The following is a 27,866-nucleotide window of genomic DNA, read 5'->3' on the forward strand; positions in this document are numbered from 1 at the left end:
TCAACCGAATTCGATAATGCCTACACCTCATAAAGATTGCTCGTAAATGGACAAGGTGATCAGCTCGGTGTAAAGAATGAGCAGGCAAATCATCGAGATAGGGTTGCACAATGTGCTTGATGTCATGAAATGCATAAGACATGGCCCGTTGAAAAGTAGCACCGGCATTCTTAAGGCCAAAAGGTAATTTGCAATAAGCAAATGTCCCCCATGGACAAATGAATGCCGTTTTTGGTTGATCGGCAGGTAGAATATTGATTTGATTATACCCGAGAAACCATCCATGAAGGAAAACATCTCACTTCCGGCACAATCATCAATAATTTGATCGATATAAGGCGTAGGATAGTTGTCTTTTGGACAAGCTCGATTGATATCCCTATAATCGATACAGATTCTTATTGTTCCTTGTTTTTTATTGACGGGAACAATATTCGATACCCAATCCGTTAACGGGATCGGATAAATGAAACCTGCTTTCAACAGCTTTTCGACTTCGGCTTTGATTGCAGCTGCTTTTCGAGGGTGAATCTGACGCAACCGTTGCCGAATGGGTTTAGCATCCGGGTAGGTTTTGATTTCATGAACAACAATGGCAGGATCGATTCCTGGCATTTCTTCGTAGGACCAGGCAAACACGTCGCGGAATTCTTGGAATAGGGCCTTGTAAGTTTCAATTTCTTCGTCAGTACATGCGGCACCTATATGAATGTTCTCCTTGATTCCGGGCTTCACTGAAATGTCAATGGGAATAGTACGAGAAATATTCCCTAAATTCAGCTCTGAATCAGAATGTTTCGTTGGATCCTGAGCGTCTTTGACATATTCAGCGGTAAAGATAGATGAAAAATCATTTTCAAAGACATCATCCTTAGGTAAAAACGAAGATCTGTGATGGAGATCGTCCCATGGTAGATCATCTACACTTAGGATTTCGCGAAGTTGTTCGTCAGATGACACTTCTTCGGGAAACGTTATCCGTTCTAAGGGTGAGGTGAAAAGTGACTCTTCACTGACCACATTCATTTGGTCGGTTGAATGAAAGTCGGTAAAAGACATAAGAGCTTCATAAGCAATCTCATACGGACTCAACGGCATAACATCACCGAGTGAGTCTAGCTCAGAGTCAGAGGGAACATACCAAGGATCATCATAAATAATGTTTTCTGACGTGATCATATGAATTGTTGCGAACGAAGGGTCTGCATTGAGTGGAGGGAGAGGAAAAGTTCCCAGTAAACCGGAATCCTTAACTAAACCTACACCAATGTCCCTATAAGGGATTGTCGTTTTACCAACATGCTGGATAGTTTCTAAAGAGGTTGGGTCGGATGAAAAGTATGTCAGCTGATCAATAGTCACGATCTTACCGTTATGTGGAAACTTAATGACTCTGAAGACCGATGAAACGACCGCTGTCATAGCATATGACCAACTTCGACCCAAAAGAAGGTTGTAGTCTAGAGGGGCATCAACCACTTCCACATCCAGACTAACGGTTTTACCTTCGACCCCTATAGGCAATTCTTGTAGAATACCAAACGGACGGAACCCACGGCCATCAAAGGCCTTAAGGATGGTGGGGGATTGGTTCAACGAAGGAGAACCAAGCGATCTCCAACATTGAATCGACATAATACACGTAGAAGCTCCCTCATCAATCACAGTCCGATGAATAGGCCTGTTTTTGACTATCACTGGAATTTGGAAAGCCATTTGATGGGGGAGACGCGGTGTACTACTTTCTAGATCAAAGATCATTAGGTTCGGGTCCTGAACATCGACAGCTCCAATAGCCGACAAAAGCAATTTTCGTTGCGCTGGACATGATTGCAGCACTTCGAGTGCCGACATTGCTGAAGGTGAAACAGCTAAGTCTTCAACAATGTTGTAATTCTGGGCTGCTCTCGCATGTGGATTGAAAGCAGACCTTCGAAGTACACCCTTGGCGGGCGGCTTAATCACTAAGTCTGGGTTAGGTTTTTCGATCTGTAGTGGATCGGAACCAGGAGCTGAGGTTGATGGGTTAGAGTTAGAAGATTCTGCTTCTTTACCATCAACAGGAGCCTTACTACCATAATCTTGCGATCGAGTCGCAATCCTGACATGAGACATCATCAAAATGGGTTCTTCACTGGCATTCGAAGAAGAACCTATCATCTTATTTTCCTGCTCGGGGAATGGATTCTTTAACACAGCAGGAGTCGGAGAACCTTTAACTATTTTCACTACCTCGGCCCGATGAGGGCAGTCTCTCGTAAAATGATCTTCTTCACAAATGAGACAAGGATAACGAGGTTTGCGCTTTTCGTCATTAGTTTCCGACTTTTCCGTTTTCTCCTTTGGAGCCTTGTCTGCTTTAGCCTTCTTCTTTCCTTTCTTCTTTCCACCGTTTTTGGATTTGGCCGTAGATGACTCTACAGCGTGAATGTCGGCGGTAAGTTCAGGAGGAGAAGACTCTCCTGTCGGAGAATCAGGCAAAGTGATAATTGGAGTATTGGAGGTCTTGGAAGACTTCTTCTTACTCTTCGTAGTCACGATACCGATCATACCATCAGCGGCATGAGATCCCGAAGGAGCAGCAGCGATTTGGTTTGACTTTGGAAGATCCGGAATTTTCTCGTGTAACGTACCCGACTGAGTGTAAACTAAGTCAAGGTATTGTGCCTGAGCAATGACTTGCTCCTCAGTAACTACGCCGGCCTTAGCTACATCTTCAGTAATTCTTGGTAATAATGATTTTACAAACCATTCAGCTAAAATTTGGTCCGGGATAAAAACTTTCACTAATCTCCTTCGACGTCTCCACTCATGGATGTGATCAGAAATGTACGTGGATGTCGATTGTTTTAGCGAAGTTAATAATTCCGTACCATTATCGTATCTGACTGGTAACTGAAAATGAGTTAAGAATGAAGTAGCTAACTGGCTAAAGTTGTAAAAAGAAGCCCGTGGCAACTCAATGTACCACTTGGCTGCGAGACCAATGAGTGTACGCTGGAAAAGACGTAAGCGGATAGAATCATCTGAGATGGAATTTGATGCACACCAGAGGTGGTAAGTCATCACGTGATTAGACGGATCCTCTCCAGACTTACCTTCGAACTTGGGTATATCGCTGGGCAACTTATTTGGCATTGGCGGCCAGAACGGAAGATATTGAATTGGATCGTTCGTTAGGCGCGTCAAGTCGGGTAAATCTAAAGTCGCAATAAATGGTAACTGCCGGTTAGGATCTCGGAAACTCTGAGTCACAATACCAGCCCCAGGAGGAGGATATCCAGGATAACTAGGAACAGGATTCGCATTGGGGATATTATATCCTCCTGGAAAACCAGGATTAACCGGACCGTACTGGGGTTGTTGAGGTGGTTGATAATTGTACCCAGGATACGGTTGATACTGGTAAACCGGTTGTTGGGCAGCTTGACCAGGTTGATACTGTCCCTGGTACGGAGGTTGAACAAATTGAGGTTGAGTAGTAACAACCGTACTTGTACCAGGTTGACCTGCAGGCATCTGGACTGTGGTTTGAACCGTGGGTCCAGACAACGGTACAGATGTCTGAGGAACGGTTACAGGGACAGTAGAAACCGGAGCTGCCGATACTCCAGATGTAAGCATGGTAGATGAAGCGGTAGCTGCTGCAGCCGTGTGAGGTGGAGTACTCGGTGCAATTGGCGGCTGAGTAACTACAGAAGTTACAGGGGTCTGAACACTTGACTGGACAGGTTGCGGTTGCTGGGGTGGACCAGGAACTGCAGGTTGTCCTGCTTGAGGTACCGACTGTATACTTGGTTGCGACATCTGTTGACCCTGTGACGGATCCCATGTTAACATTCCAGGGTATTGACTCGTAACAGGTTGAGGATACTGAGATCCATAGCCGTATTGAGGATAGGGTTGATAACTGTAAGGTGTAGTCCCATATGATTGCCCTTGAGGTGGTTGATAACCTTGACCAGGGTATTGACCCGTAGGTTGATAACCTTGAGGTAAATACGAATACTGGGGTTGACCTTGACCTTGAGGTTGGTATCCTTGAGGTTGATACCCTTGGGGTTGATACCCTTGGGGTTGCCATCCTTGAGGTTGCCATCCTTGAGGTTGATACTGATACTGAGGTTGACTTTGGGGTACGTATTGAGGCTGGGGTTGATACCCTTGGGGTTGATACCCTTGAGGTTGCCCCCCAGTCACAAATGAAGTACCTTGAGGTTGCCCCCCAGGCATTAACGAAGGTTGCCCCCCAGGCGGTAATTGGCCACCTTGAGGTTGGTTAATGGGAGTTGAACCTGACATCATATAAACTTCACCTATACTCAATGGTACATTACCACTGTTTCCAACTAATAACCCATGATCAACAGGTTGAGGAGATGCTCCCGCAAAGGTACCAGAAAGTGACTGATACCCAGTAGGAACAGAAGGACCGCCATGTAAAAATGATTCAGGACTTTGCGAAAACACAGACGACTGACCAGACATATTTACAGGAGAATGAATTCCTCTAGGTGGAACCGGAGTACGAGGTGTAGAAAAACCTACTGAGTTGTCTAAAAAATTGGTTAATGCAAGGTACCAAGACTCACTTCTAGGAGGACTGTAAAAGATGGATTCACGCTCCCTTAGATCAAGGGTAATTAGATCTTCAGAATCAGAAACGCCTATTTCTTCCTCTGGAACAAGTTCTTCTATAGCAATTAATCCAACAGGAAGATTTTCGGTGATAATTCTTTCTATTCTTGGTGAATCAGGAACACTAGGAGTTGGAGTAACAGGTTCTGAAATTTCAGGTTCTTCGCCTGTTTCACTGGCAGATGAAAAACTACCAGCAAGCTCGGAAACTGTAACAGCTTCGGGATTGTAACCTGTTTCTAATCTTTGGTAATCTGGATGGACTACCAAAGAAGATTCTCCTTCTTCAGGTGAACCTACTCTACTGCCACTAGGAGGAGTTACAAGGACCTTTAACCCTTCTAAATGACCCGGAATGTTTTCAGGAGATTCACCCCGCGATTTACGGAGTTTTCTTAACAAATCTATCCCGGTAACAATCTCAGGAGACTTGCCCCGAAGTCTACGGGACTGTCTCGGTAATTCCGCCACAATTAAAGATTTTAACTACAACACACGAAATCAAAGTAAAAAATTTCAAATCAAACCACCTAAAGTCTTCTAAAGAACCAATCAAATTTGAAGCACACGCCTAAATAATCTAGAGCGTCAAACCACACACAAACAGTAGTCTTCCGGACCAAAAGCGCTAGTTGGTGATTAGGCCCAACCTCGCAGGATTCAGTACAGAAATAGTGGGTGGAACAGTTACCCCGGCAACCTGCTTAATGAATAGACTGGACCAAGTTCCTCCACTTTAACCGTCTCGAAGTGAAGCGAACCCCCCAGAAAATCCAAGTGAGTATAACCGACGTCTGCTCCAGGTACAGTGGGACCTTCCCTCCACCGTCACCTTGGGTAGAATCCTAGATATTATGGCCACTAAGGTTACCAATCACAACAATTACACCTGGGGGAACAGTCTAAACTCCGACAGCACGCAAGGGCAGAGTAGCAAGCTCCAATCCCCTTACCGGCTCCTTGACAACAATCCAAGGTTTACCGATAAGTGACCCCTGGCTCCTCGACAATGGTTAATCCGAGGTTTACCGTTTGTAATACGTACTGCCTGGCGTCGTTCCCAACGAGGGAGGAATGATCCCCTCACTGGTTCGGACACGAGCTCGTGTTTCTCCTTTAAGAGGAGCTTTCCCAGAATGTAACTGAAACAATTGGATTTGTTCTACTCAAGATAGACTATCTGTTTGGTTTTGTAGTCTTGGAGAGTTAAGTACTCACCTACTCCAAGACCCTAGCCTAAGCTATGTTGGTGCTTCAGAGCCCTAGAAAAATAAAGATTACTAGATTGATTTTAATTTAAGCGTTACTTTTAAGGTTGTTTCTTAAGTCAAAAGGTGATGGAAGTGAAACTAGTGGTATGTTGACTCGACTCGAAACCACTACAAAATGCACCTAAAATGATTTATCCACTACTTTACTTTTTCGATGAATTGCTTAACTAAAAAGTTGAGAGAATGCAATCCTTATAAAAGCAACTTCTTAATTGAAGACAATCAAAGAAACAATTCGTTTTTCTTTTCCAAGCATAAAAACATAACTTCTCTTTACATGCACGAAAAAACTCTTTTCTTCTTTTGAAAACAAAAAGCTACTTGAAACAAGACTTTTAAGAAGATGTTTTTGTATTTTTCTTTTAATAAAGCAAATAAATCTAATATAACCAAAAATCAATCTTAAAAACTCTTAAAATCTATGAAAATGCACTCATAAGCAAACTAAAGGCAAATTTACTCTAAGCAATCTTAACGAGGCCAAAACTAACAATGATTATTTCTAAGGTGTTTTACTTGATCACAATCAAATCAAGGACTAGCTTATTGCAGAACCAAAAACTAGTCAAAACAAAATTCTAATCTTTTTGTCCTTTTTGAAAATGGAAATCAATACTTTAAAAACAAGCAATTCGAAATTTGACCCAAAACAACTCAAATGACAAGTTGCTCAAACAAGGAGACTTTACGGCAGGCTCAACTTCTAAGAAGGTTGACTAACCAGAGATATCTAAGGCTGGACAACTTTCTAAGCTCAAAGTCACTACAAAGCCTTTCCAAAAATCAAACCCTAGGTCTAAACTTCGTTGAAAACCACTAAAACACTCAAAGCTCACAAAACGAGTTCAGGTGAGAATTCTTGACAGGGTACTAAAGGATCTGGGCAGAAAACACTAAGAAAAACAAAATCTAAAAGTAATTTAAGGCAAAAATGGAATTTTCTTAACTTTTACAGGAAGACGCAGGCCAGCCGTTGTCACAGGTGCGGCCCCGCACTGTGCAGTCGACAACAGCGCGTCCAAGGACGCACTGTGCAGCACACAGAGACTGCGTCTTTCTGGAAAAAGGAAGAAAAACTAAAGCCAACTAAAGCTACAGCTAAGCCACCCAAATACTAATTCTCACAGTCAAAAACCAGAAAATAAAAATGATTTTCTCAAAGCAAAGTTCATATAAAGGAAAAGACTCTCTCATTAATGGATTCCCCAGCGGAGTCGCCAATTTGTCACACGGAATCTGTCAAGGGTGCGGACACGACTGACCTTCCTAGAAGTCTAAGACATTCTAATGACAAACAAGACAAAATGGAGTGATCTTTCTCTAAATACACCTTTTACAACATGAAAACTACAAGTGTTTAGGCTTACCTTATTCCAAAACGCTGTTGTTGAAGTCCGTTCTTGACGATCCGGATGAGCTCCTCCTTCAAGTCAATTCCTGCAACCACAAACAATCAAACAATTACCAAGCACTTGCATTTCATATAATAAAACATATATTCAACATGCAGACCAAGGAACACATGAAATAACTCATTAACACAAGCTATTGAGAAAAATAAACCAGTTTGTATTAATAACGAAACAAAGAAACTCTTACAACCTGGCCTTGGTGTTGTGCAAGTTCCTCCCAGGGTCCATCAAGGGTTTTCCTCTACTTTGACAAAGCTCACCCTCTCCCAAGTAGAATCAAGTGAAGACAATCTCTCCTCACAAAGGCTCTAATGGAAGACCTAAATCCTGCAGCATTTACCCAAAGAAAATGTATAGCTCCAACCTCCTCTCCTTCTGGCTCAATGCCTTCATTTATAGTGCTGTAAAGAGGTTATTCAGGTCCACTATCAATGGGATCATCCCCCTCTATGGGTGGGATAGCTCCCTTATTGATGGGATAAGTTCCCCCTTAATAGAGATACATGAACCAACTGGAGGCGCATCCATTTCATCAAACCGACCTCTAGAATGTTCTAGAAGTAACCACAAGTAACTTTTTCAAGATAAAACTCGCGCATTTTGCCTTTTACAGAGGGACGCACCTGTCCCTTAACATACAGAGCGTCCATGGACGCGGATTTTGTGAACATGGTCAGCGTCCCCGCAGGTAAGGCTAGAGAGAACCTGCGACCCCAGAGATAAACATGATTTTTACAAGACTTTCTCTCTTCTTTGAGTTTGAGATGGATAACAGAGGCATGAGACTTGCCTAAGAGGGTAGCATGACTTGTTGATTGGAGCCATACTAACTGTAAGTAGTCAAGGTGACATTTTTTAGTGTAACAATGCACTCAACTAGTGCTACTCTAGTTAATTGAAGATTCCCTCATTAGAAACTCATGCATGTATGTTCTGAGAAAGACCCGATTGAGATTAAAGTCAAGGACAATGTACTATCAGCTGCATGTGTTTTCTTATAAATAAAACTCATGCATTCATTCAAGGTATCATTCCTTGAGGATTGCGCAATTCTGACTATGTGTGAGAGAGGTCTTCTACTTGGTGAGGTGAAGATCATCCACAAGGAACATTGCAAAGAAATAGGAGCTTGGAGGGCAGAGAGGAAGGCTGGAGAGTGGCCAAGATTACCTGTGAGCATTTGTGAGGATTGTATTGAGAGATGGCTAGCTGTGAGAGCTAAGGCTTTGTATAATTCCTATGTATTTCCACCTTGTATGATAATATAGATAGTGGGGTTTTTAGCTGAGGATTTCCCCAAAGTATTTTCATGTGTATTCTGCATTGATTCTTCTTCTTTTGGTTATATTGTTTAGCTTGATATTTAAGCTTTTGCAAATTGATAGTAGAAGTATGTTAAAGTATTATGCTTTGATTTATATTGCATTATCGGGTTAACCTACATTCGATTTTCTATATGGTATCATAGCTAGATTTGTAAAAAAAATCTACAAATCCTTGATGAACTTCCAATAATATCTAGTATGGCAGAGCATTGCGCGTAGTTGTTTGACATTCCATAGGGCCTCCAAATTTACTATCACCATGATCTTAGTAGGGTCCACCATTATTCCTTGCTTTCATACCACATGCCCTAGCAAAATCCCAAAAAAGACACAAAATAAACATGTCTTCAGGTTTAGCACGATCTAATATCTTCGGCACATATCCAACACTAAGCATAGAGTATCTACATGGTGCTTTACTAACCCAAACATTGTCCAGTCATCAAAATACACCTCCAAGAACTTGTGAATAAATTCCTTGAATGTCGCAATGACTACACGAGAGAATATCACTGGTGCATTCTTGAGTCCAAATGGCATCACCGTATACTAAAAATAACCATATTCTATCGCGAAGGTTGTTTTTCTCCTGTCATTTTGCACGATATTAATCTAATGGTACCCAGAGAATCCATTAGTGAATGAGTAGGCTTCCTGCCCTCCAACATTGTCCAACACCTCATCTGTAAATGGTGTCAGAAAAGGATCATGGACGCAGGCATCGTTAAGCTTTCTTAGATCTACACAAATCCTTATTTATCCCTTCTGTTTCTTTTCCTGAACCACCATTAGGCTCACCCAATCAGATTCCTCGACAGGTTCGATAATGCCTGCCTCAAGCATCTTGTCTAACTCCAACCTGAGCTTTTCCTTGTATTTGGGATTAAGGTGATACAGTCTCTGCTTGATAGGCTTCACGTCTAGCTTTAAAGTAATTTTCATCACCCCCAAGTCGCATATGATTCCTTTCTGGTATGAATATTTCGTAGGAAAAATATCCTGGTAGTCGTGGAGTAACTCAAAAACTTTGTCCACTATGGCATCATCCTAATAATCTTTGATCTTTGCAAATTTTGGCTCTGCTTCAGTACCGATGTTCACTTGCTTAGTTTTTAATGGCGTAGTGATGTCCCGATTTTTTATTTGCGGACCGTCAACCTCGGGGTGGCCTTCGGCCTCTGGGATATTAATATTTCTTAGATATTCATGCTCCCCCTCAGTAGTCACATTATAGCATTTCAGTGCATGGCGCAACTGGGTGCTCCAATCTGGTTGAACCAACTCCAAAGGATCCTGCAGAATTCTGAAGATCGTTGCCTTAACCTCCTGCAAAGCTTCATCAATTCTTTCAAACCCATCTTCAAAATTGAAGGTCATTAAGAAACCCTCCCTTAATATATCCCATTTCACGGTTCCATAGTGAAGCTCTATTTCCAGGTACTAATTCATAGGGATTATATCCAAAGTATGACAGAATAAGTGCACCCACTCTAGCTACTACTTTGTTCTATAGACTTTAGTCCATTTTTTCAAATGATCACACAGATAATTTCTCCCATCATATTTCTCAGTTAATCGCACTTTATGATGACCAGATCACAACTTAATTATTATCTTGTAATCACGCCATTGATCAAAGCTATCCTTCTGTGTACCCCACCATCGTGCAGGCGTAGTCCATAACACCAAATCCAACACTTGGAAGTGATGATCCTCAGGGCACTCTCTTTCAAAGGCATCCAAAACTTTATCTACATCAATTAAACCATCATAATAGGGTACATTTCTTACCTTTGATGACACATAGCACAACGATTTAGTCATCATGTTCCAGCGCAATGTGGACACTTCATCCAACCTATTTTGCCAATGCTCTAGTTCTTCATGTAAATTCAAGGTACAGGAGCTTTAGCAGTCCCATGCAATCTGCCCATCTACTATTGGATTAATAGAGTCTTGGTCTCGCATTGTTATTTTGTAAATCTGATCCAAGTCATCATCACTTTCTTCATAGTCACGGACCAGTTTAGTATAGCGTGACCCTTCTGCAGGGTCCAATGGTACTACTACCCGAAGCGATTTCCTTTCAAACGACATTGTCTGCTTCTTCAGGTTGATGACTCCATTCATATCAATGGCCCAATCAATTCTGAGGAGCACAGGATATGGATTACTATCATCAACGATCTCTATTACTTCAAAATTAGCCAATGTGCTCGCACCTTCGATATCTACTGTTACTCCATGTAACCGTCCCATAGGGATGATCTTCTGTTGGTTTGCCATTCTTAGTTGGATTGGAGACCATTGCAATGTAGGCTTCCCCATCCTCTACCATGTTTTTTTAGGAAACATGTTCGTGCTAGACCCTAGATCCAAAATAACTTGGTCCATCTCATAATCTCCTATCTTCGTAGTGAGCCTCATTTTGCACCCTGTCCTTGTCTTATGTTTGCCAATCTTTCTAACTATGCGGTGTTCATCAGGAGCATTTTCCTTACAATAACACTTGTTTATCAACTCCTGTAAGCCTTTCACAGCTTTCCTATCATGCAAAAGTTTCATGCAAGTTTCCAGGAATGTGGTAAATACAAATGGATCAACCTCTGTAGGCGCGTTGGTCTCTGGTACTTTGTCCCGACTTCCTGAGGTAGATGCCTGAACGAAGATTTTGTTCTCTTCCATAAATTTCTCCTTAGAGCATTCTATATCGAATCCGACTTCCTTTTTTGGGCCTTGCAGACCCATCCATTCTCTTCAGCTTGTTTTCCCTTGTCGTCCCCAGTCGCTACTCTGCTTCTTAGCATTATATTCACATTTGGATCCTCCTCGCGGGGCTCAACCCTCATCATCTATAAGTTCTATGTAGGGTGATTAGGCTACACCTTCTTCTTCTACATCTTGGCTATTAGCATAGGGCATTCTTCTATCGTATGGTCAAACTGAGTGCAGTATTGGCATGACAGGCATGCCTGATTCTGACACTCTCTCGTGTAGAGCCTTGGCATTCCACAATTATAGAAAATAAACTGTCCACGACCTCTAGTAGGTCCTCCTCTTCCTCAGCCTCGTCAAACGGAGATTGTATGCCAAAGTTACAACCCCGGGAAGTTGATGTACCAATTTACCCAAAACAGGGCCCATAATTTGGCGTTTCATCTCCTAAAGTTAGGTTTTTAGATATTTAGGGTTTTCCATTGTTTCTCAAAAACAAATAGGTTTGTAGCCTCATTTTAAGACAGTTCAGAGGCATGTAGCTGCCACATCTCTCCTCAGAGATAACCTACCATCGCCTGAGCTATTTTATTTCCATTTCTGTTTGTAAGCATTTATCAGTATGTTACATTAATTAAATGAAGTATTATTTTTGTTGGATCTCTGTATTTATGGTTATCTCTATAATTTCTTGTGTTCCTGTTTAAATCCTAATCAATGGTATCAGAGTGGTCTTCTCTTTCTTTGTTTTTCTTTTCATTTCCCCAATGTGGTCGAGATATAAGGAGTTATGGCTTGAACTGGTCGAACCTTTGCAAGACCAGCCTCACAAATCCCGATGGCCTCCCATGGCAGATGAAAAGAAAGATGAGGGGGCAGGAGATCCTATCAAAATATTGCTCGAAGAGGCCCTCGAGTGACAAAGGAACGTGATGATGGAAAACTTTGCCCAAATCCTTCAGCGGCTACCTAGGGGTGACACATCTACTTCCAACAGCTACTTTGGAAGTGCCACACCCTTTAAGGAACAAGTTAACTTTGACAATCCCATATTTTAGGGTCAGATAGATGCATACACTATATATAAATGGTTAAATCTACTAGAAGGGTATTTTCTATTCATGATTTTTCCGACTCGGAAAAGATTACTGTCACTCTTCTCAAAGGCACTCCACATGTCAAGGACTGGTGGGAAACCTACTGTGAGTAGAAGGATGAAAGTACAACCTGACTGTTTTCAGCTGAACCCACTTGGAATTCATTCCAGAATGCCATCAAGGAGCAATACTACCTTGTCAGAAGCTATGAGGATAAATACATAAAGTGGACCACGCCACGATAGGGAAGGGACCAATACATGTTGGAGTTTACTAAAAATTTTCATACCCTTCACATAAAGCTGGGTATCAAGGATTCTAAGCTGCATTTGGTACTCAAATACCATGGCTACCTACACAGGTACATCCAAGACGAAGTGGAGTTCCTGGACATCTCTATAGAGTCCAAAGACTGTCTTACCATGACACCCCTTTTTGCTTATGTTTCCTCTCTTTTCCTATATTTTCCACCTAAATAATTCCATATCCACAAGTTTTTTTAAAGGTAAGAAATAATATGCCTTCTTCTTCATGTTTGACTCTATACCCTATTGTTTTGTTAAAGAATTCAATTGGCTACAGAATTGGTCTGTTTCCGTAGCTAATCTAGATTTCTGCAGTTGTCTCCATTGTTTGCAAGGTTCAGAAGTTCTAGGTGATCAAAAAAGGATACAGATGGATTAGGAATGGTCCCCTCATGGATCCCTTCCTATCCCATTGAACTATTTCATCAATATGAGTGCAGGATATCACAGTCAAACCCCAAAGTCAACCACAGGATTGTCGTCGGAATGGAATCCGAGTTTCATCAAAACCTTATCGATTTGATTTCAGAATAGAAAATCGAAGGTTTAGTGATATAGTTAGTTAGAATAAACATATTTAGGCTTAAATTACTCCTGAATTTTATGACAAAGACTTGTTATAAAAACTATGGCAGCACTGTGATTTGGTGCGTGTTGGAGGATGTAATTTTGAAACATTTTGTTAAATTTTGTTTGCAAGCAATAGAACTGGTTTTTTGTGTGTATGCGCCACATTGATTGGAGATTTTGGACTGATCTATGGAGGGCCCCTACGACAAGTGGCAGGTCTTTAACCAAATGTAATTAGATTACTTTTCATTCCTTTGAATACTTTGTTTTTGTGTGAGAAATGCAATATGATGAGTTCGCCAGTGAATCATTATATGCATGAGTACTTCCATCTGCTTTATACCTAGTTTAATATGCTATTTGAATTGATTTTTACCTAGTACAACATGGTTCTTTCATTTTCTTTTTATCTAGAGTAGTCCAATTGTGTTTACTTCATAAGTATAGATGTTGTTCAAAATACCTTGTTTGAATGAAATTGAATAAGTAAAAGTGTGAGAGCCTTCTTCTTAACAATTGAATTCAGATGGTAATTCTTTACAGTTTGATAAAATAGATTTCTCTTGCACTTAGTGAATTAGAGTTGCAGCCTAAAGATTCAAGACAAAAATCCAAAATAATATAACATAAGTAGAATTTAGAGTCACTCTCATACCATCAATAAAATGATTCAATAGAGAATAACTCCTAAGAAATTAGCTAATAAAAATAAATATTGAGACATTAATATAATCAACGACACCATCTCCATACTAATTTTAAGTCTAGACCCTAACAAGAACATAACAGCATAAGGAATAACTTCTAGCACATATAGTGTACCTATACTTTATCAATACACATACCCTGGTTGACAATTTATGATTGACAATTTACAGACATTAAATTGGCCAAACATTTTGGCATCGTTGCCGGGGAAGTACAAATAGAATTTAAAAAAAAAAATCAAAACATGATATGCGTAGGTATAGAGACTCTAGAAGTAGATTTTTAGGGCGAGGAAGAAGTTTAATTCCCACAAATCCACTCACTTCACCTAGATTTCGAGAATCCACACCACCTACTCAAACCTGAATTCCTTTTAGAGGTCGACAAAGGCTTCCTAAAATCTCAAGATCAAAGATCCAATCCAGAACTTCACCCACTTCCTCTACTGACGCTGTAATTTAAGAGAATCCTACATCCCTAACTACAGTAGTAATCTTTCTATCCTCCACTGGTGAGAAAATTTTGGTAGATAAATTAGAAGTTCCTAGTGAAGAAGAGGAATCAGAAACTTATTTTGAACAACCATTGTTAGAGGAACCATAAAGATTAGAAGAACACTATATTAGTTCTGAAGAATCTATCATCGTTGAAGAAGGGGAAGGAGAAGTACACAATGTCCATGGCGAAGAAAATAGTATTGTAGGAAGAGGTAGAGGTAGAGGTGGAGATAGGAATAGAGGAGGGGATAGAGGGAGAGGAAACCAAGATCCTTCTAGATTTCCTATTCTTGATGAAGATACAATCCTCATAATGAAAAATATATCACCCTCAACTCTTCCTATTTTCCACGAAAAAAGAAACGAAGATCCAAAGACATTTCTCTTCGAATTTGAAGTATTATGTAGATCGTATGACTATCTACATGATTCTCAAAAGTTAAAATTGTTCCCTGCTACATTAAAAGACTCAACATCAAAATGGTTCATTGGTCTAGGATTGCATTCTATAACAACATGGGGACAAATGAAAGAGGCTTTCTTAGACAAATATAGAGATTATTGTATGCCTAGTAACCTTAAAGATGAAGTCTTCAAAATGACACAAAAAGAAGATGAAAATATTGAAGATTCAGTAGAAATGTTTGTTTACAATGTTAAAAGAGAAAAAATGGACAATTTGGATGGAGAAACCTTAAAATCCCTCTTACTCAGAGTTATTAAAGATGAGTGGATCGATATCCTTAACCTAATTGGGAAGGGAGATATTTCCCAACCACCATTTGCAGATATTTCTGATTTATGTGTACATACCTCAAGGGGTAAAGCACGAGTTGGAAGGAGTCCTAGAGACCCTCTCTTGTCAAGAAATAACAAATCTATAGCTGGGACAGTCAGCAAGGCAGAATTAGGAAATTTTCTTGATACCTTCAAAATAGATATTTTAGGGAGTCTAAGTGAGCAGATAAACACCCTTAAAATACAAAACAAGTAAAATTCTGAAAATGCTGCATTATCTATCTTCTGTCCCAAATGTTGGAAGAAACATGCTTTAAGAGAGTGTCCCTTAGATTCAAAAGCCATAGAAACCTATGTCATATGTGCAAATAATCATGATACGAAAGAATGTCCATCCTTACCAGGTCTCAAGGCTGTTTTTAACGATGAATGAATATCAGAGCCAATAGACCCTCTCTACTTTATAGCCAAAATACCATGGAAAAATCCCTAACCAAATCAATCACAAGGATTTAGACCACAACGATTTTCCCAGTCTTCACAAAATAATTGGAATTCAGCGTGGCAGCCTTGGGCTCAACCATAGTCACAACCTTGGAATCAAGGATAGCAAAATCCTTATGGATCCTATGCTCAATATTAACAATAATTGTTGTTACATAGTAATTTGTCATTGCATTCATCCCAGTCGTCTTACTGTGTCATGAGTCCAAAATCATTCATGCTCATGCTCTCTGATGTTGCCAAATGACCCACTTTACCAAAGTTTCTGCCTCATCGCATCTGTTTTCCAAATAAACGCGCTGATGGGCGCTCGAAAACAGTCCAAAATGGTTTGCTTATTGATGTCATTGGTTTTATAAGCTACAGAAGGAGCCTAAAGTTATGGCAGGTAGCCTTCGAAACACTTTTTCTTTGCATTAGCGCAAGTAGATAAACACTGCTTCAGTCAATCTCCGGTCTAGCTTGTAATCGTGACACTTGACTTGTAAATCGCCCCAATACATTTGAGAATTCTAAGCTTTGGATGATAAGTTTAGAATTTGACAGGCTGATTAAGTTGTTTATGTTCCTTTGATTTCTTGAAAATAACATGCTGGCTTCAAAGAGATATACCAGAGCTAACCCAAATCCAAATCCTCCCCCTTTCTACGAAAATCCTAATCTGATTTCAAGAATTTTTCGCCAAGAGAGCTCTGTGACTCCCGTCTTTAAATATTGTTCATGTCCTGCAATTTTTAAGCATCTTGAAGAGCTTGATTTTGATGAAATATTTGAATTTTCATTGTTTGAAACCAAATCCAAAAGTGCTCTTGGTTCTATAGTTCCAAATCTTCACTTTGCTGCAGCTCTTGAAGTTGAAAGAAATAATAAATCAATTGAGAATTTTATCTTGAAGCACCTCCAAAGTGAAATTCACGCTTCAAATATTGTGAACTTCCTAGAAGCCGCATCTGCATCTCTCAGATCTTCCGTAACGGCATCTGCTTCGAAAAACCCTACCTAACCTCCCTTCATTCCCACCCTTCCCCCGTAGCCTAATATTGCTGATCAAAAGTCTATTGTAAATTCACCTCCATCTACTCCTTCTACACCCAAAATTGCTTCACCTCCACATACACCACCTCATACACTTCACACATCAGCTGCACCCACTCCACCAACATCCCCCAGACCAAATCCACCAAGAGCAATGGCTGCTCGGTTTGCACCTCTTGCGCTGCCTCAAGTTTTGAATGACATGCCCGCAGATTATCAAAGCAAAATTCCTTTGTTTGATGGCACACCTTAGGGTATCACAGCTCAGCAACATGTCGACAAAATGATGGATTTCTTCGATCTCCACGAGATCGATGAAGAAAATGTGACCATGAGGTTATTCATGCAGACTTTCGGTGGCGAGGTAAGAAAATGGTTCAGAGCTTTGCCGTCCAGAAGTATTCCTACATTAGAAGAGCTTAAAAGACAGTTTTTGGAATGCTAGGAAATAAAGAAAGATCCTTTGCAAATCACTTTTGAATATACTGAGATCAAGCGAAATGTTGGTGAGTCCATTCAAGACTATTGTACTAGATTCAATGCGGTTTATAATGCAATTCCTGATGATTTAAAGCCAACTAGAAGATCAACTTTTCTTAAGTTCCCAGATGGTTTTGATCTAGACATGGCTTATCAGTTAAGGGAGAGAGATCCAGCTACCTTAGAGGAGATGTAGAAAATTTTCGTTAGTGTTGAGGCAAATTTGAGTGACAAGAGAGCTAGAATGAAAGTTGAAAAGAAAGTCTGAATAAAGGAAGAGGCTTCTACCTCAGATCAGGTGCTCCGTAAGGTAAAAATATGATTGAAAGTTTGACACTTGATAAGCCTAAACCGCAGATTCGGAATGCCAATTTCCATGGCGAGTAGAAGCCATAATTTAGGATCAAACAACATGAGCAGCGAGCACAAGAAATGGCATCACAACAGTAGCAAGTAAAGACACCTCTTCAGCAGAATTTTGTTGGCCCCGAATCTGATGATGAAGACCATGTAATAGGAGAAGAAAATCACTTCTTTGCTCCTGATGATATGCCCACATTTATCACTGAAGATGATGAGTATGCAGAAAGTTCAGCTGTACAGCATGATGCAGATTTTATCTTGTCGAATGACACAGCTCTTGATGATCCAGGTGGATATTGGTGGCCACCTGCCAAGTCCACCTGGACCCCCACCATTGTCTTTCTCAGCATTTTCAGTTTCCTTAATTGTAGCACAACTTACTATTTTTAGCAGTTTTTCGGGTCCTGAACTTCCGGAGCCGTTTTGAGGCCCTAAACGACGTTTTTTGGGAAATCTGGGGGCAACATGGGTCCATGGACCGATGTTGCCCTTCCCAAAGTGGTAGTGCTCGGATAGATCTTTCTAACGAGCTATTGTACGCGTCAAACAGAGATCGTATGCCAAAGTTACGACCCCGGGAAGTTGATGTACCAATTTACCCAAACGGGGCCCACAGTTTGGCGTTTCATCTCCTAGGGTTAGGTTTTGGAATGTTAAGGGTTGTCCATTGTTTCTCAACAATAAATAGGCCTTCGAGCCTCATTGTAACACAGTTCAGAGGCATGTAGCCATCACATCTCTTCTCAGAGATAAGCTACCATCGCCCTAGCTAGTTTATTGCCATTTCTGTTTGTAAGCATATTTCAGTATTTTCCATTAATGAAATGAAGTATTATTTCCGCTGCATCTTTGTGTATATGGTTATCTCTGTAATTTGTTGCGTTCCTGTTTAAATCCGGATCAGTGGTATCAGAGCGGTCTGCTTTTTCTCTGTTTTTCTTTGCATGTCCCCAACAAGGTCGGGATATAAGGAGTTAGGGCTTGAACTGGTTGAACCTTTGCAAGACCAGCCTCGCAAATCCCGACGGCCTCCCATGGCGGACGAGAAGAAAGACGAGGGGGCAGGAGATCCCATCAAAATCTTGCTCGAAGAAGCGCTCGAGCGACAACGGAACGCGATGATGGACAGCTTTGCGCAGATCCTTCAGCGGCTACCCAGAAGCGGCGCATCGGCTTCCAGTAGCTCCTCTGGAAACGCCACACCCTTTAAGGTACAAGTTAATTTTGAAATCCCCATATTCGAGGGTCAGATAGACGCCGATGCCGTAGATAAATGGTTAAATCTGCTAGAGGGTTATTTTTCTGTTCATGAATTTTCGAGTCGGGAAAAGATTGTTTTTGCTCTTCTCAAAGCAGCCCCCCACGTCAAGGACTGGTGGGAAACCTACTGCGAGCAGAAGGATGAAAGTACTGGCTCACTATTTTCAGCCGCACCCACCTGGGATTCGTTCCGGGATGCCATCAAGGAGCAGTACTACCCTGTCGGAAGCTATGAGGATGAATACATAAAGTGGACCACGCTGCGGCAGGGAAGGGACCAAGACGTGCCGGAGTTCACCAATCTTTTCCATACCCTTCGCACAAAGTTGGGTATCAAGGATTCGGAGCAACATTTGATACTCAAATACCGTGGCTGCCTGCACAAGTACATCCAGGAAGAAATACAGTTCTTAAACATCCCCTCGCTCGGCGCAGCATACCGGTATGCCGTCAAGGTCGAGCAGAAGTTTAAACAAAAGAAGCGAGACTTTGGATCTGCGAATCCAAAGCAGGGGAAAGGTGCCCCTAAACCACAGAACAAAGGACAAAGCCAAGGCGGGACAGCCCAAGACAACCAGCCGAAGCTGCAAGCAAAGAGCAACGCCGCGAAGCCGAGAAAGGACACTGGAAAATGGTGCGAGTTCCATAAGAGCTCCACTCACAACACAAGTGAGTGTCGGGCCAAGCAGTCACTGGTGGCTGAGCTAAAGGTTTCAGAATCAGATGCATGTTCCGACTCTGAGTCAGAACCCGATAAGGGGTATGAAAAAGGGAAGCAGATCATTGATGCGGATCCCAGCGCCACTGTTGCTACCGCAAAGATCCAGAAAAATGAACCCGAAGATCCAGAGGAGGAGGAGCGTCTCTTCCACTCCCAGATGTGGGTAAAGGGCTCCCCGATACAGTTCATTGTTGATAGCGGGAGTCAAAAGAACCTCATTTCGGCAGAGGTCGTGAAGCGGTTGGGCTTACCGACCACAGCACATCCACAACCATACACCATTGGGTGGCTTCACCAAGGGCGAGATCTTCGCGTGAGCCAGCAGTGTCGCCTTCCATACAACATCAAGCCCTTCACGGATGAGGTATTGTGTGACATTGCTCCCCTTGAAGTTTGTGATGTATTACTAGGACAACCATACTTGTGGAAGCGACATGCTGTGTATGAATCAAGGCCCCGTGCTGTTATTATTACATTGGGAAATAAGTTGTTCAGGATACCAGAGGTAGCACCACCTGCCGCCATCTCTTTGATTACTGCAAAACAATGCAGTAAGATCATTTCCAAAACCAGGAAATTTGTTTTCCTGATGATACGCCCTCAAGGGAAGAAGAAGACAGTGGCCGCGGCCTCCAAACGGGGTCCCTCTGCACGGCAGCTACAGATGGACAAGATTGTGGAGGAGTACGAAGACATCTTCACCTCCCCGGCAGGGGTTCCTCTGCACTGTCAAGTCAAGCACTCCATCGATCTGACCCCAGGTGCGCCGCTACCCAATGGACCAATTTATCGGCGCTCCGTTCTGGAGAACAATGAAATCAAGAGGCAGATTCAGGAGCTCCTGCAGAAAGGTCACATCCGTCCGAGTTCTTCGCCCTGTGGGAGCCCGATAGTGTTGGTACAGAAGAAGGATGGGACGTGGAGACTCTGTATTGACTATCGGGCGCTGAACAAGATCACTGTCCGTAATAGGTACCCGATCCCGCGGATTGATGACCTCCTAGACCAACTAAAGGGGGCGAAATATTTCAGCAAGATCGATCTGAAGTCAGGATATCACCAGGTACCAATTGAACCCTCAGATGTGTGGAAGACTGCCTTCAAATCCAAGGAGGGCCTCTTCGAATGGTTGGTCATGCCTTTCGGATTGACGAATGCTCCTGCAACCTTTATGAGGCTAATGGATGACATCTTGCGGCCATTCACCAACTCCTTTGTAGTAGTATACTTGGATGACATTCTGATCTTCAGCCAGAGTTGGGAAGAGCACCTCCACCACATCCGACAGGTTCTCCAAACACTGCGGCAACACAAGCTATGTGCCAATTTGGAGAAATGCACTTTTGGCATGACCGAGGTTCAGTATCTGGGATACATCATTGATGAACAGGGGGTGCATGTCGATCCAGCCAAGGTCCAAGTCATTCGGGATTGGCCCTCTCCAACCACTCTAACAGAGCTCCGCAGCTTTCTAGGTCTTGCCAACTTCTACCGCAGGTTTGTGTTGGGATTTTCTCATATTTCTTGGCCCTTGAGTCAAGTCACCAAGGGCGGGGCGAAAGCAAAATTCTTTTGGTCTGAATCTCAACAGAAGGCATTCAGGGAGTTGAAGGATCGCCTCTGCACGGCACCAGTGCTCGCGTTACCAGATTTACAACAACCATTTGAGGTCGAGACAGATGCCTCTGACTATGCTATTGGGGCAGTCCTTACTCAACATGGACATCCAGTGGCATATCACAGTGAAACACTTTCAGACACAGTCCGGAAGTACCCCACTTATGATAAAGAGATGTATTCCATTGTACAGGCCTGCCGACAATGGAAGCATTACATTTTGGGGAAGGAAACGGTCATCCACACAGACCACCGACCCCTGCAATTCATACAGACCCAAGGGAAATTGCAGAATGATCGCCATCAGAAGTGGTCTACATACCTGCAACAGTTTCACTTGAATATCAAGTATAAAAAGGGCAGCACCAATAATGTTGCAGATTGCCTCAGTCGACCACCGATCATGGCGCTAACCACCGTGCTCAACTCTTGCGGGCACGAGACTTCTGATTGGCCACTTCTCTACAAAAGCGACCCAGAATTCGGCCACACATACCAGACACTCTTGGAGGGTCGGCAAGTTGCAGATTTTCACCTCCAGGATGCCCTATTATGCCACCTCGGTCACCTTTGTGTTCCTTCAAGCGAGCGTGCCAAGATGATTTGGGAAGCACACTACAGTCGGGCTGCTGGGCATTTCGGGGTCGAGAAAACAGTGGCAGTACTGCAAAACTATTTCTATTGGCCGAATCTTCGACAGGATGTTGGGAAGTACATCCGATCATGTACTGCCTGTGCCATTGCCAAACCGACCATTAAGAAGCAAGGCCTCTATACCCCGTTGCCTACCCCTAGTCGACCTTGGGAATCCATCTCCATGGATTACATGTCAGGCCTTCCTTCCACTAAGCATGGAAATGACTGTGTTTTTGTGGTCGTCGACAGGTTCTCAAAGATGGCCATTATGATGGCCTGCAAGAAGAATATCACAGCAGAAGCCACTGCTAAACTCTTCTTTGAACGAGTGTGGGTGCACTTTGGGATCCCACAGTCTATCATCTCAGATCGGGACAGTCGGTTTCTCAGCACCTTTTGGTCCAGTCTCTGGTCAATGCTGGACACCAAACTCACGAAGTCCACAGCCTTCCATCCTCAAACTGATGGCCAGACAGAGGTTGTCAATAGGATGATTGTGCACATTCTGCGCATGTATAACTCAAAGCATCCACGCACATGGGACGAGAGCCTCCCCTACGTTCAGCACAGCTACAACCGAGCTCTTCACAGCTCCACTGGCCATAGCCCTTTTCAGGTGGGTTTGGGATTCCAGCCACTATGCCCCATTGATGTGGCCATGCCACTTGCAGCTACTCACATGAATTCAGCTCATGTCCAGTCCGAAACAGATAAGGCCACCAGCTTCATTGAGCGAATCCAACATATTCGCCAGCAGGTCCATGACATTCTTGAGAAATCAAATGCCAAGTACAAGCAGCGACATGATCAACATCGGGTGCCACACAAGTTTCAGGTGGGCGACAAAGTCTGGTTGCATTTGCAAAAGGAACGCCTTACTGGAGCCTATCGAAAATTGAGACCACTCCGATATGGTCCTTACACCATTACTAAGGCTATGGGAGACAATGCATTTGAGCTCAGCATTCCCCCATTCCTTGGCCTGCACCCAGTATTTAATGTGGACCGCCTTCGGCCATACTTTCCACCATTGTTAGACACATCCGACATTGCAGAACAACTCAAACCCACAGAATTAAATCCAGATTGCATGGAACAAGCTGCAACTGATCGGATCATGGACACACAGATCAAGAACACTCGCCAACAGAATATCCAACTGTATCGAGTTGTCAAAGCGGGCCAACTCCTTCAGCAGGGCAAGTGGCTCACCAGGGAACAAGTTCAGCAGAAGTTTCCTCATCTCATGGAGGAGCTCAACGCAATGGGGACCATTGCTTCCTAAGGGGGGAGGAATGATCCAGGTGGATATTGGTGGCCACCTGCCAAGTCCACCTGGACCCCCACCATTGTCTTTCTCAGCATTTTCAGTTTCCTTAATTGTAGCACAACTTACTATTTTTAGCAGTTTTTCGGGTCCTGAACTTCCGGAGCCGTTTTGAGGCCCTAAACGACGTTTTTTGGGAAATCTGGGGGCAACATGGGTCCATGGACCGATGTTGCCCTTCCCAAAGTGGTAGTGCTCGGATAGATCTTTCTAACGAGCTATTGTACGCGTCAAACAGAGATCGTATGCCAAAGTTACGACCCCGGGAAGTTGATGTACCAATTTACCCAAACGGGGCCCACAGTTTGGCGTTTCATCTCCTAGGGTTAGGTTTTGGAATGTTAAGGGTTGTCCATTGTTTCTCAACAATAAATAGGCCTTCGAGCCTCATTGTAACACAGTTCAGAGGCATGTAGCCATCACATCTCTTCTCAGAGATAAGCTACCATCGCCCTAGCTAGTTTATTGCCATTTCTGTTTGTAAGCATATTTCAGTATTTTCCATTAATGAAATGAAGTATTATTTCCGCTGCATCTTTGTGTATATGGTTATCTCTGTAATTTGTTGCGTTCCTGTTTAAATCCGGATCACTTGAAGAGGAGTCGGATGAGTATCAAAGAGGGTATATGCATGCCTTGTCCACCCACTAGCGTCAATATTCATTAAGAAACAGAAATGTCCCCATCAATCATATCCAAAAGAGAAAGGAAGGTCCAGCATCTAAGAATGAGTCACCGACTGCACCAAATAAAGGCAAAGAAGTTGCTGATCCTATGCCTAACAAATCTCCATCAGCAAATGAACGAGTCAATCAGCCCATTGTACCGAAAGATAAAGCTGAAAAGAAAGAGGTTCCAGCCAAAGAGGTAGAGAATACTTCCACTTTTAGTTTAGAAAAATGAAATTTCTAAATTGAAGGTATCCATTCCCTTGACAGAGCTTATGAAGAATAGCAGTTATAGAGGTCAAGTCACCAAAATTCTGAATTTTGATCCAATGTCTTATATGGTGAGTGTGGAAGATGATAAACCTGAACCGATTTTTGGACCAGCATTGAATGGTGAGTCTCCAGACAGCGATGTGCCTCCTTTTTATATCAGTTTGAGAGTGCATGAGTTTGTGTTGCATAACGCTATGTTTGATTCCGGCTCTTCCCACAATCTTATGCCAAAAGCTATCATGGAGAAGTTGGGTTTGGATATCACAAGGAAATATCATGATCTATATTCATTTGATTCCAGTAGGGTGAGATGTATCGGGCTTATTAAAGACTTGGTTGTCAATTTGGATCAGATTCCGGCTAAGAATATTTTGATGGATGTTGTTGTGGCAGACATTCCTCCCCGATTCGGTATGCTTCTTTCAAGGTCCTGGGGAGCAAAGATCAAAGGAACTATGCAACTTGATTTCTCCTATGCAATAGTTCCAGTGTTTGGCCAAATGAGAAAATTATATCGTGAACAGAAAATGAAATACATGATTACAAGCAAGGAGAAACTGATTAATCATCCGATTAATTATGTACATACAGATCTAGAGTCTTTTGTTTTGTATTCAGATAGTTTCAATGATATTGATAGTCAGTTAGTTGTAGCAGATGACATTCCAGAAATAGAAGAGAATTTCAAAGAAGTTTCTAAGAGAGAAGGGCAAGAACATGGAAATACCTTTCAGCAATTAGAAAAAGATGATGGACAGCAAGCAGAAAAAATAGTGGAAAAAGAGTTTCAGCACTTAGAAGAAGAGGAAGATGGACTCTGGACCATGGATTTCGATGGCACAGTGGGTAATGATGGTGTTGGAATTGGAATCTGGGTACGCAGTCCTTTTTCTGCTCCAAACAAAGTGCTGAGTAATGTTCGGGTATGTTATTATAAACTCGCTTTTGATTGCTCAAACAATGAAGCTGAGTATGAGGCTTTGATTGCAAGCCTAAAGATCCTAAGAAAGCTGAATGCTAAGAGGGTTGTTGTATATGGTGACTCTGAATTGGTGATTAAGCAAGTTAAAGGTGAATATCAAGCAAAGCACCCTCGGATGCGGGCATACTGGAATGTTGTTCTAAATATTTTGAAGCTGTTTTCATATTACACTTTGACGTGTGTGCCTCGTATTCAAAATAGTATTGCTGATGCACTTGCTAAGGAAACAAGTAATTTGAAGATTCCTATGAACTTAAGAAATAAATTTGAAATTCATGTGAAGCATCATCCGAATGTCCCAGACAATTAGAGATATTGGCAAGCTTTTCAAGATGATGAGGAGATTAATGATTTTCTGCAAAACAAAGGTAAATACAAAGATACCTCAATTGATGTACAGCATGATGATGGTAAAGACGATGTGCTGATCAATCAAATGGAAGTGTTACAGCTCAAGGATAATGTGATTCCTAAAGGCTTGATACCTTTAGAAGAACTCTTTGATCATGATGACGTAGCACGCAAACCAACATTGCAACCAACAGAAAAGGGATTTGAAGACGTGAATATTGGAACAGCCGAGCATTTGAAGATGGTAAAGCTGTCCAAAACATTGCCACCAAAGGTAAAAGCCAAATATATCAGTTTGTTGTCATCTTCTGCCGATGTGTTTTCTTGGGACCATTCTGATTTGAAGACATATGATACAAATATAATTCAACACACAATTCCTATTAAGCCTAATAAAAAACCTTTCAGACAGAAGTTAAGAAGCCTTAATCCAAAGTTACTGTGATCAATTGAGAAGGAAGTTAACAGGTTGTACAAATCAGGAATCATTGTTCCCATCCATTTTTCTGATTGGATATCTAATTTGGTGCCCGTGCGAAAGAAGACCGTTGAGATTCGTTTGTGCATTGATTTTCAAAATCTCAACAAAGTTTCATTGAAGGATAATTATCTGCTGCCAAAAATGGATCACATACTTCAGAGAGTAGTTGGAGCATCTCGCATGTCGCTACTCGATGGTTATTCCGCATATAACCAAATTTTAGTCCATGAAGATGACCAAGACAAAACAATGTTCACCACTCTGTGGGGAACCTTTCATTACACCAAAATGCCTTTCGGTTTGAAGAACGCGGGTGCCACTTTTTAGCGGGCAATGGACTTGGCTTTCACAAATGAGATGTCTTCTTGGTTATGTACCTTGATGATTTGACCATGTTTTCCAAATCAGATGAAGAACACTTGTATCATTTGAAAATTGTTTTTGAAAAGTGCAGAAAATATGGTGTGTTGTTGAATCCTAGGGAGAGTTTGTTTGCCATGGATGAAGGCAAACTACTTGGGCACATTATTTCAAAAGATGGCATCCGTATTGATCCAGCACATGTGGAAGCAATTCAGCAAATTGACCTGCCCCGGAATAAGAAGGAGATTCAATCGTTTAATGGTAAGATGAATTTTTTGCGCCGCTTTGTTCCTGATCTTGCTGAACATCTTAGGGAGATTACAAACATGCTTAAGAAGGACAACCAGGTGTCGTGGACAGAAGAGGCTGTAAAATATTTCAATTTAGTAAAATTGGCTCTTTCTTCAGCTTCGGTTCTAATCAGCCTGGATTATACTCAGGATTTTATATTGTTTTCGTTTGCTTTGGAGCATACTATGGCAGCTGTATTAATGCAGAAAAAAGATGAGCATGAAAGACCCATTTCTTTTTTCAGCCGGACTATAAGGGATGCTGCGTTGAAATACAACATTATTGAGAAGCAAGCCCTTGCACTTGTAAAAGCACTGAAAGATTTCCGTGTGTACATTCTACATTCCCATATTTTAGCTTATGTTTCTAACGCTACTGTCAAAGATGTTTTGGTCCAGACTGATCCTGAAGGAAGACGTGGCAAGTGGATAGCAGCTTTGCTGGACTATGATGTGGAGATAAGGCCCACAAATCTTGTTAAGGGTCAGGGATTGGCAAAGTTGATGGCTGAATCAAATCTACACGTCTTAGACATAAATCTGATTGCTGCTATGTCCGATGAAAATGAGGAAAGTTCATCACTTCAAGTATCAGAAATGTTTGTTATTTCTCCATGGTATTCAGATATCATATATGTACTTCAGAATTTGTCCGCGCCGCTTGGTATGGCTAGAAACAAAGCTAGAACTCTTAAGTTAAAGGCAGCTAAGTTTTGTATTTTTAATTTTTCACTTTATTGGAAAGATCCCGGTGGCGTTTTGTTAAATTGTTTGGTGGAAGAAGAAGCGAAGCAGGTCATGGAGGATTTCCATAAAGGGGATTGTGGCGGTCACCTTTTTTGGAAAACAACGGCAAATAAAATTCTGAGGGCTGGATACTATTGGCCGACATTGTTTGCTGATGTGTTCAAGACTGTTAAGAGCTGTCATAACTGCCAGATTTTTGAGGGAAAGCAGAAATTACAGCCTTTTCCGCTTAAGCCCATTGAGGTGAGTGCCCCATTTCAGCAGTGGGGGATGGATTTCATTGGTGAAATTCATCCTTCTTCTTCAGGTCAGCATAGATGGATCCTCACAGCGAAAAATTACTTCACGAAGTGGATCAAAGCAATTCCCACTAGGCAAGCTATGGATGCAGTAATAATTTCATTCCTTGAAAATAATATTTTGTCTCGTTTTGGTTGCCCAAATAAGTTAATCACTGATAACGCAACAGCATTCAAGTCAAAAAGGATGGTT

Source organism: Pinus tabuliformis, chromosome 5_1 (assembly GCF_031772625.1).
Source record: "Pinus tabuliformis cultivar Carrire ecotype Pingquan chromosome 5_1, CPIR1, whole genome shotgun sequence".
NCBI lineage: Eukaryota > Viridiplantae > Streptophyta > Pinopsida > Pinales > Pinaceae > Pinus > Pinus tabuliformis.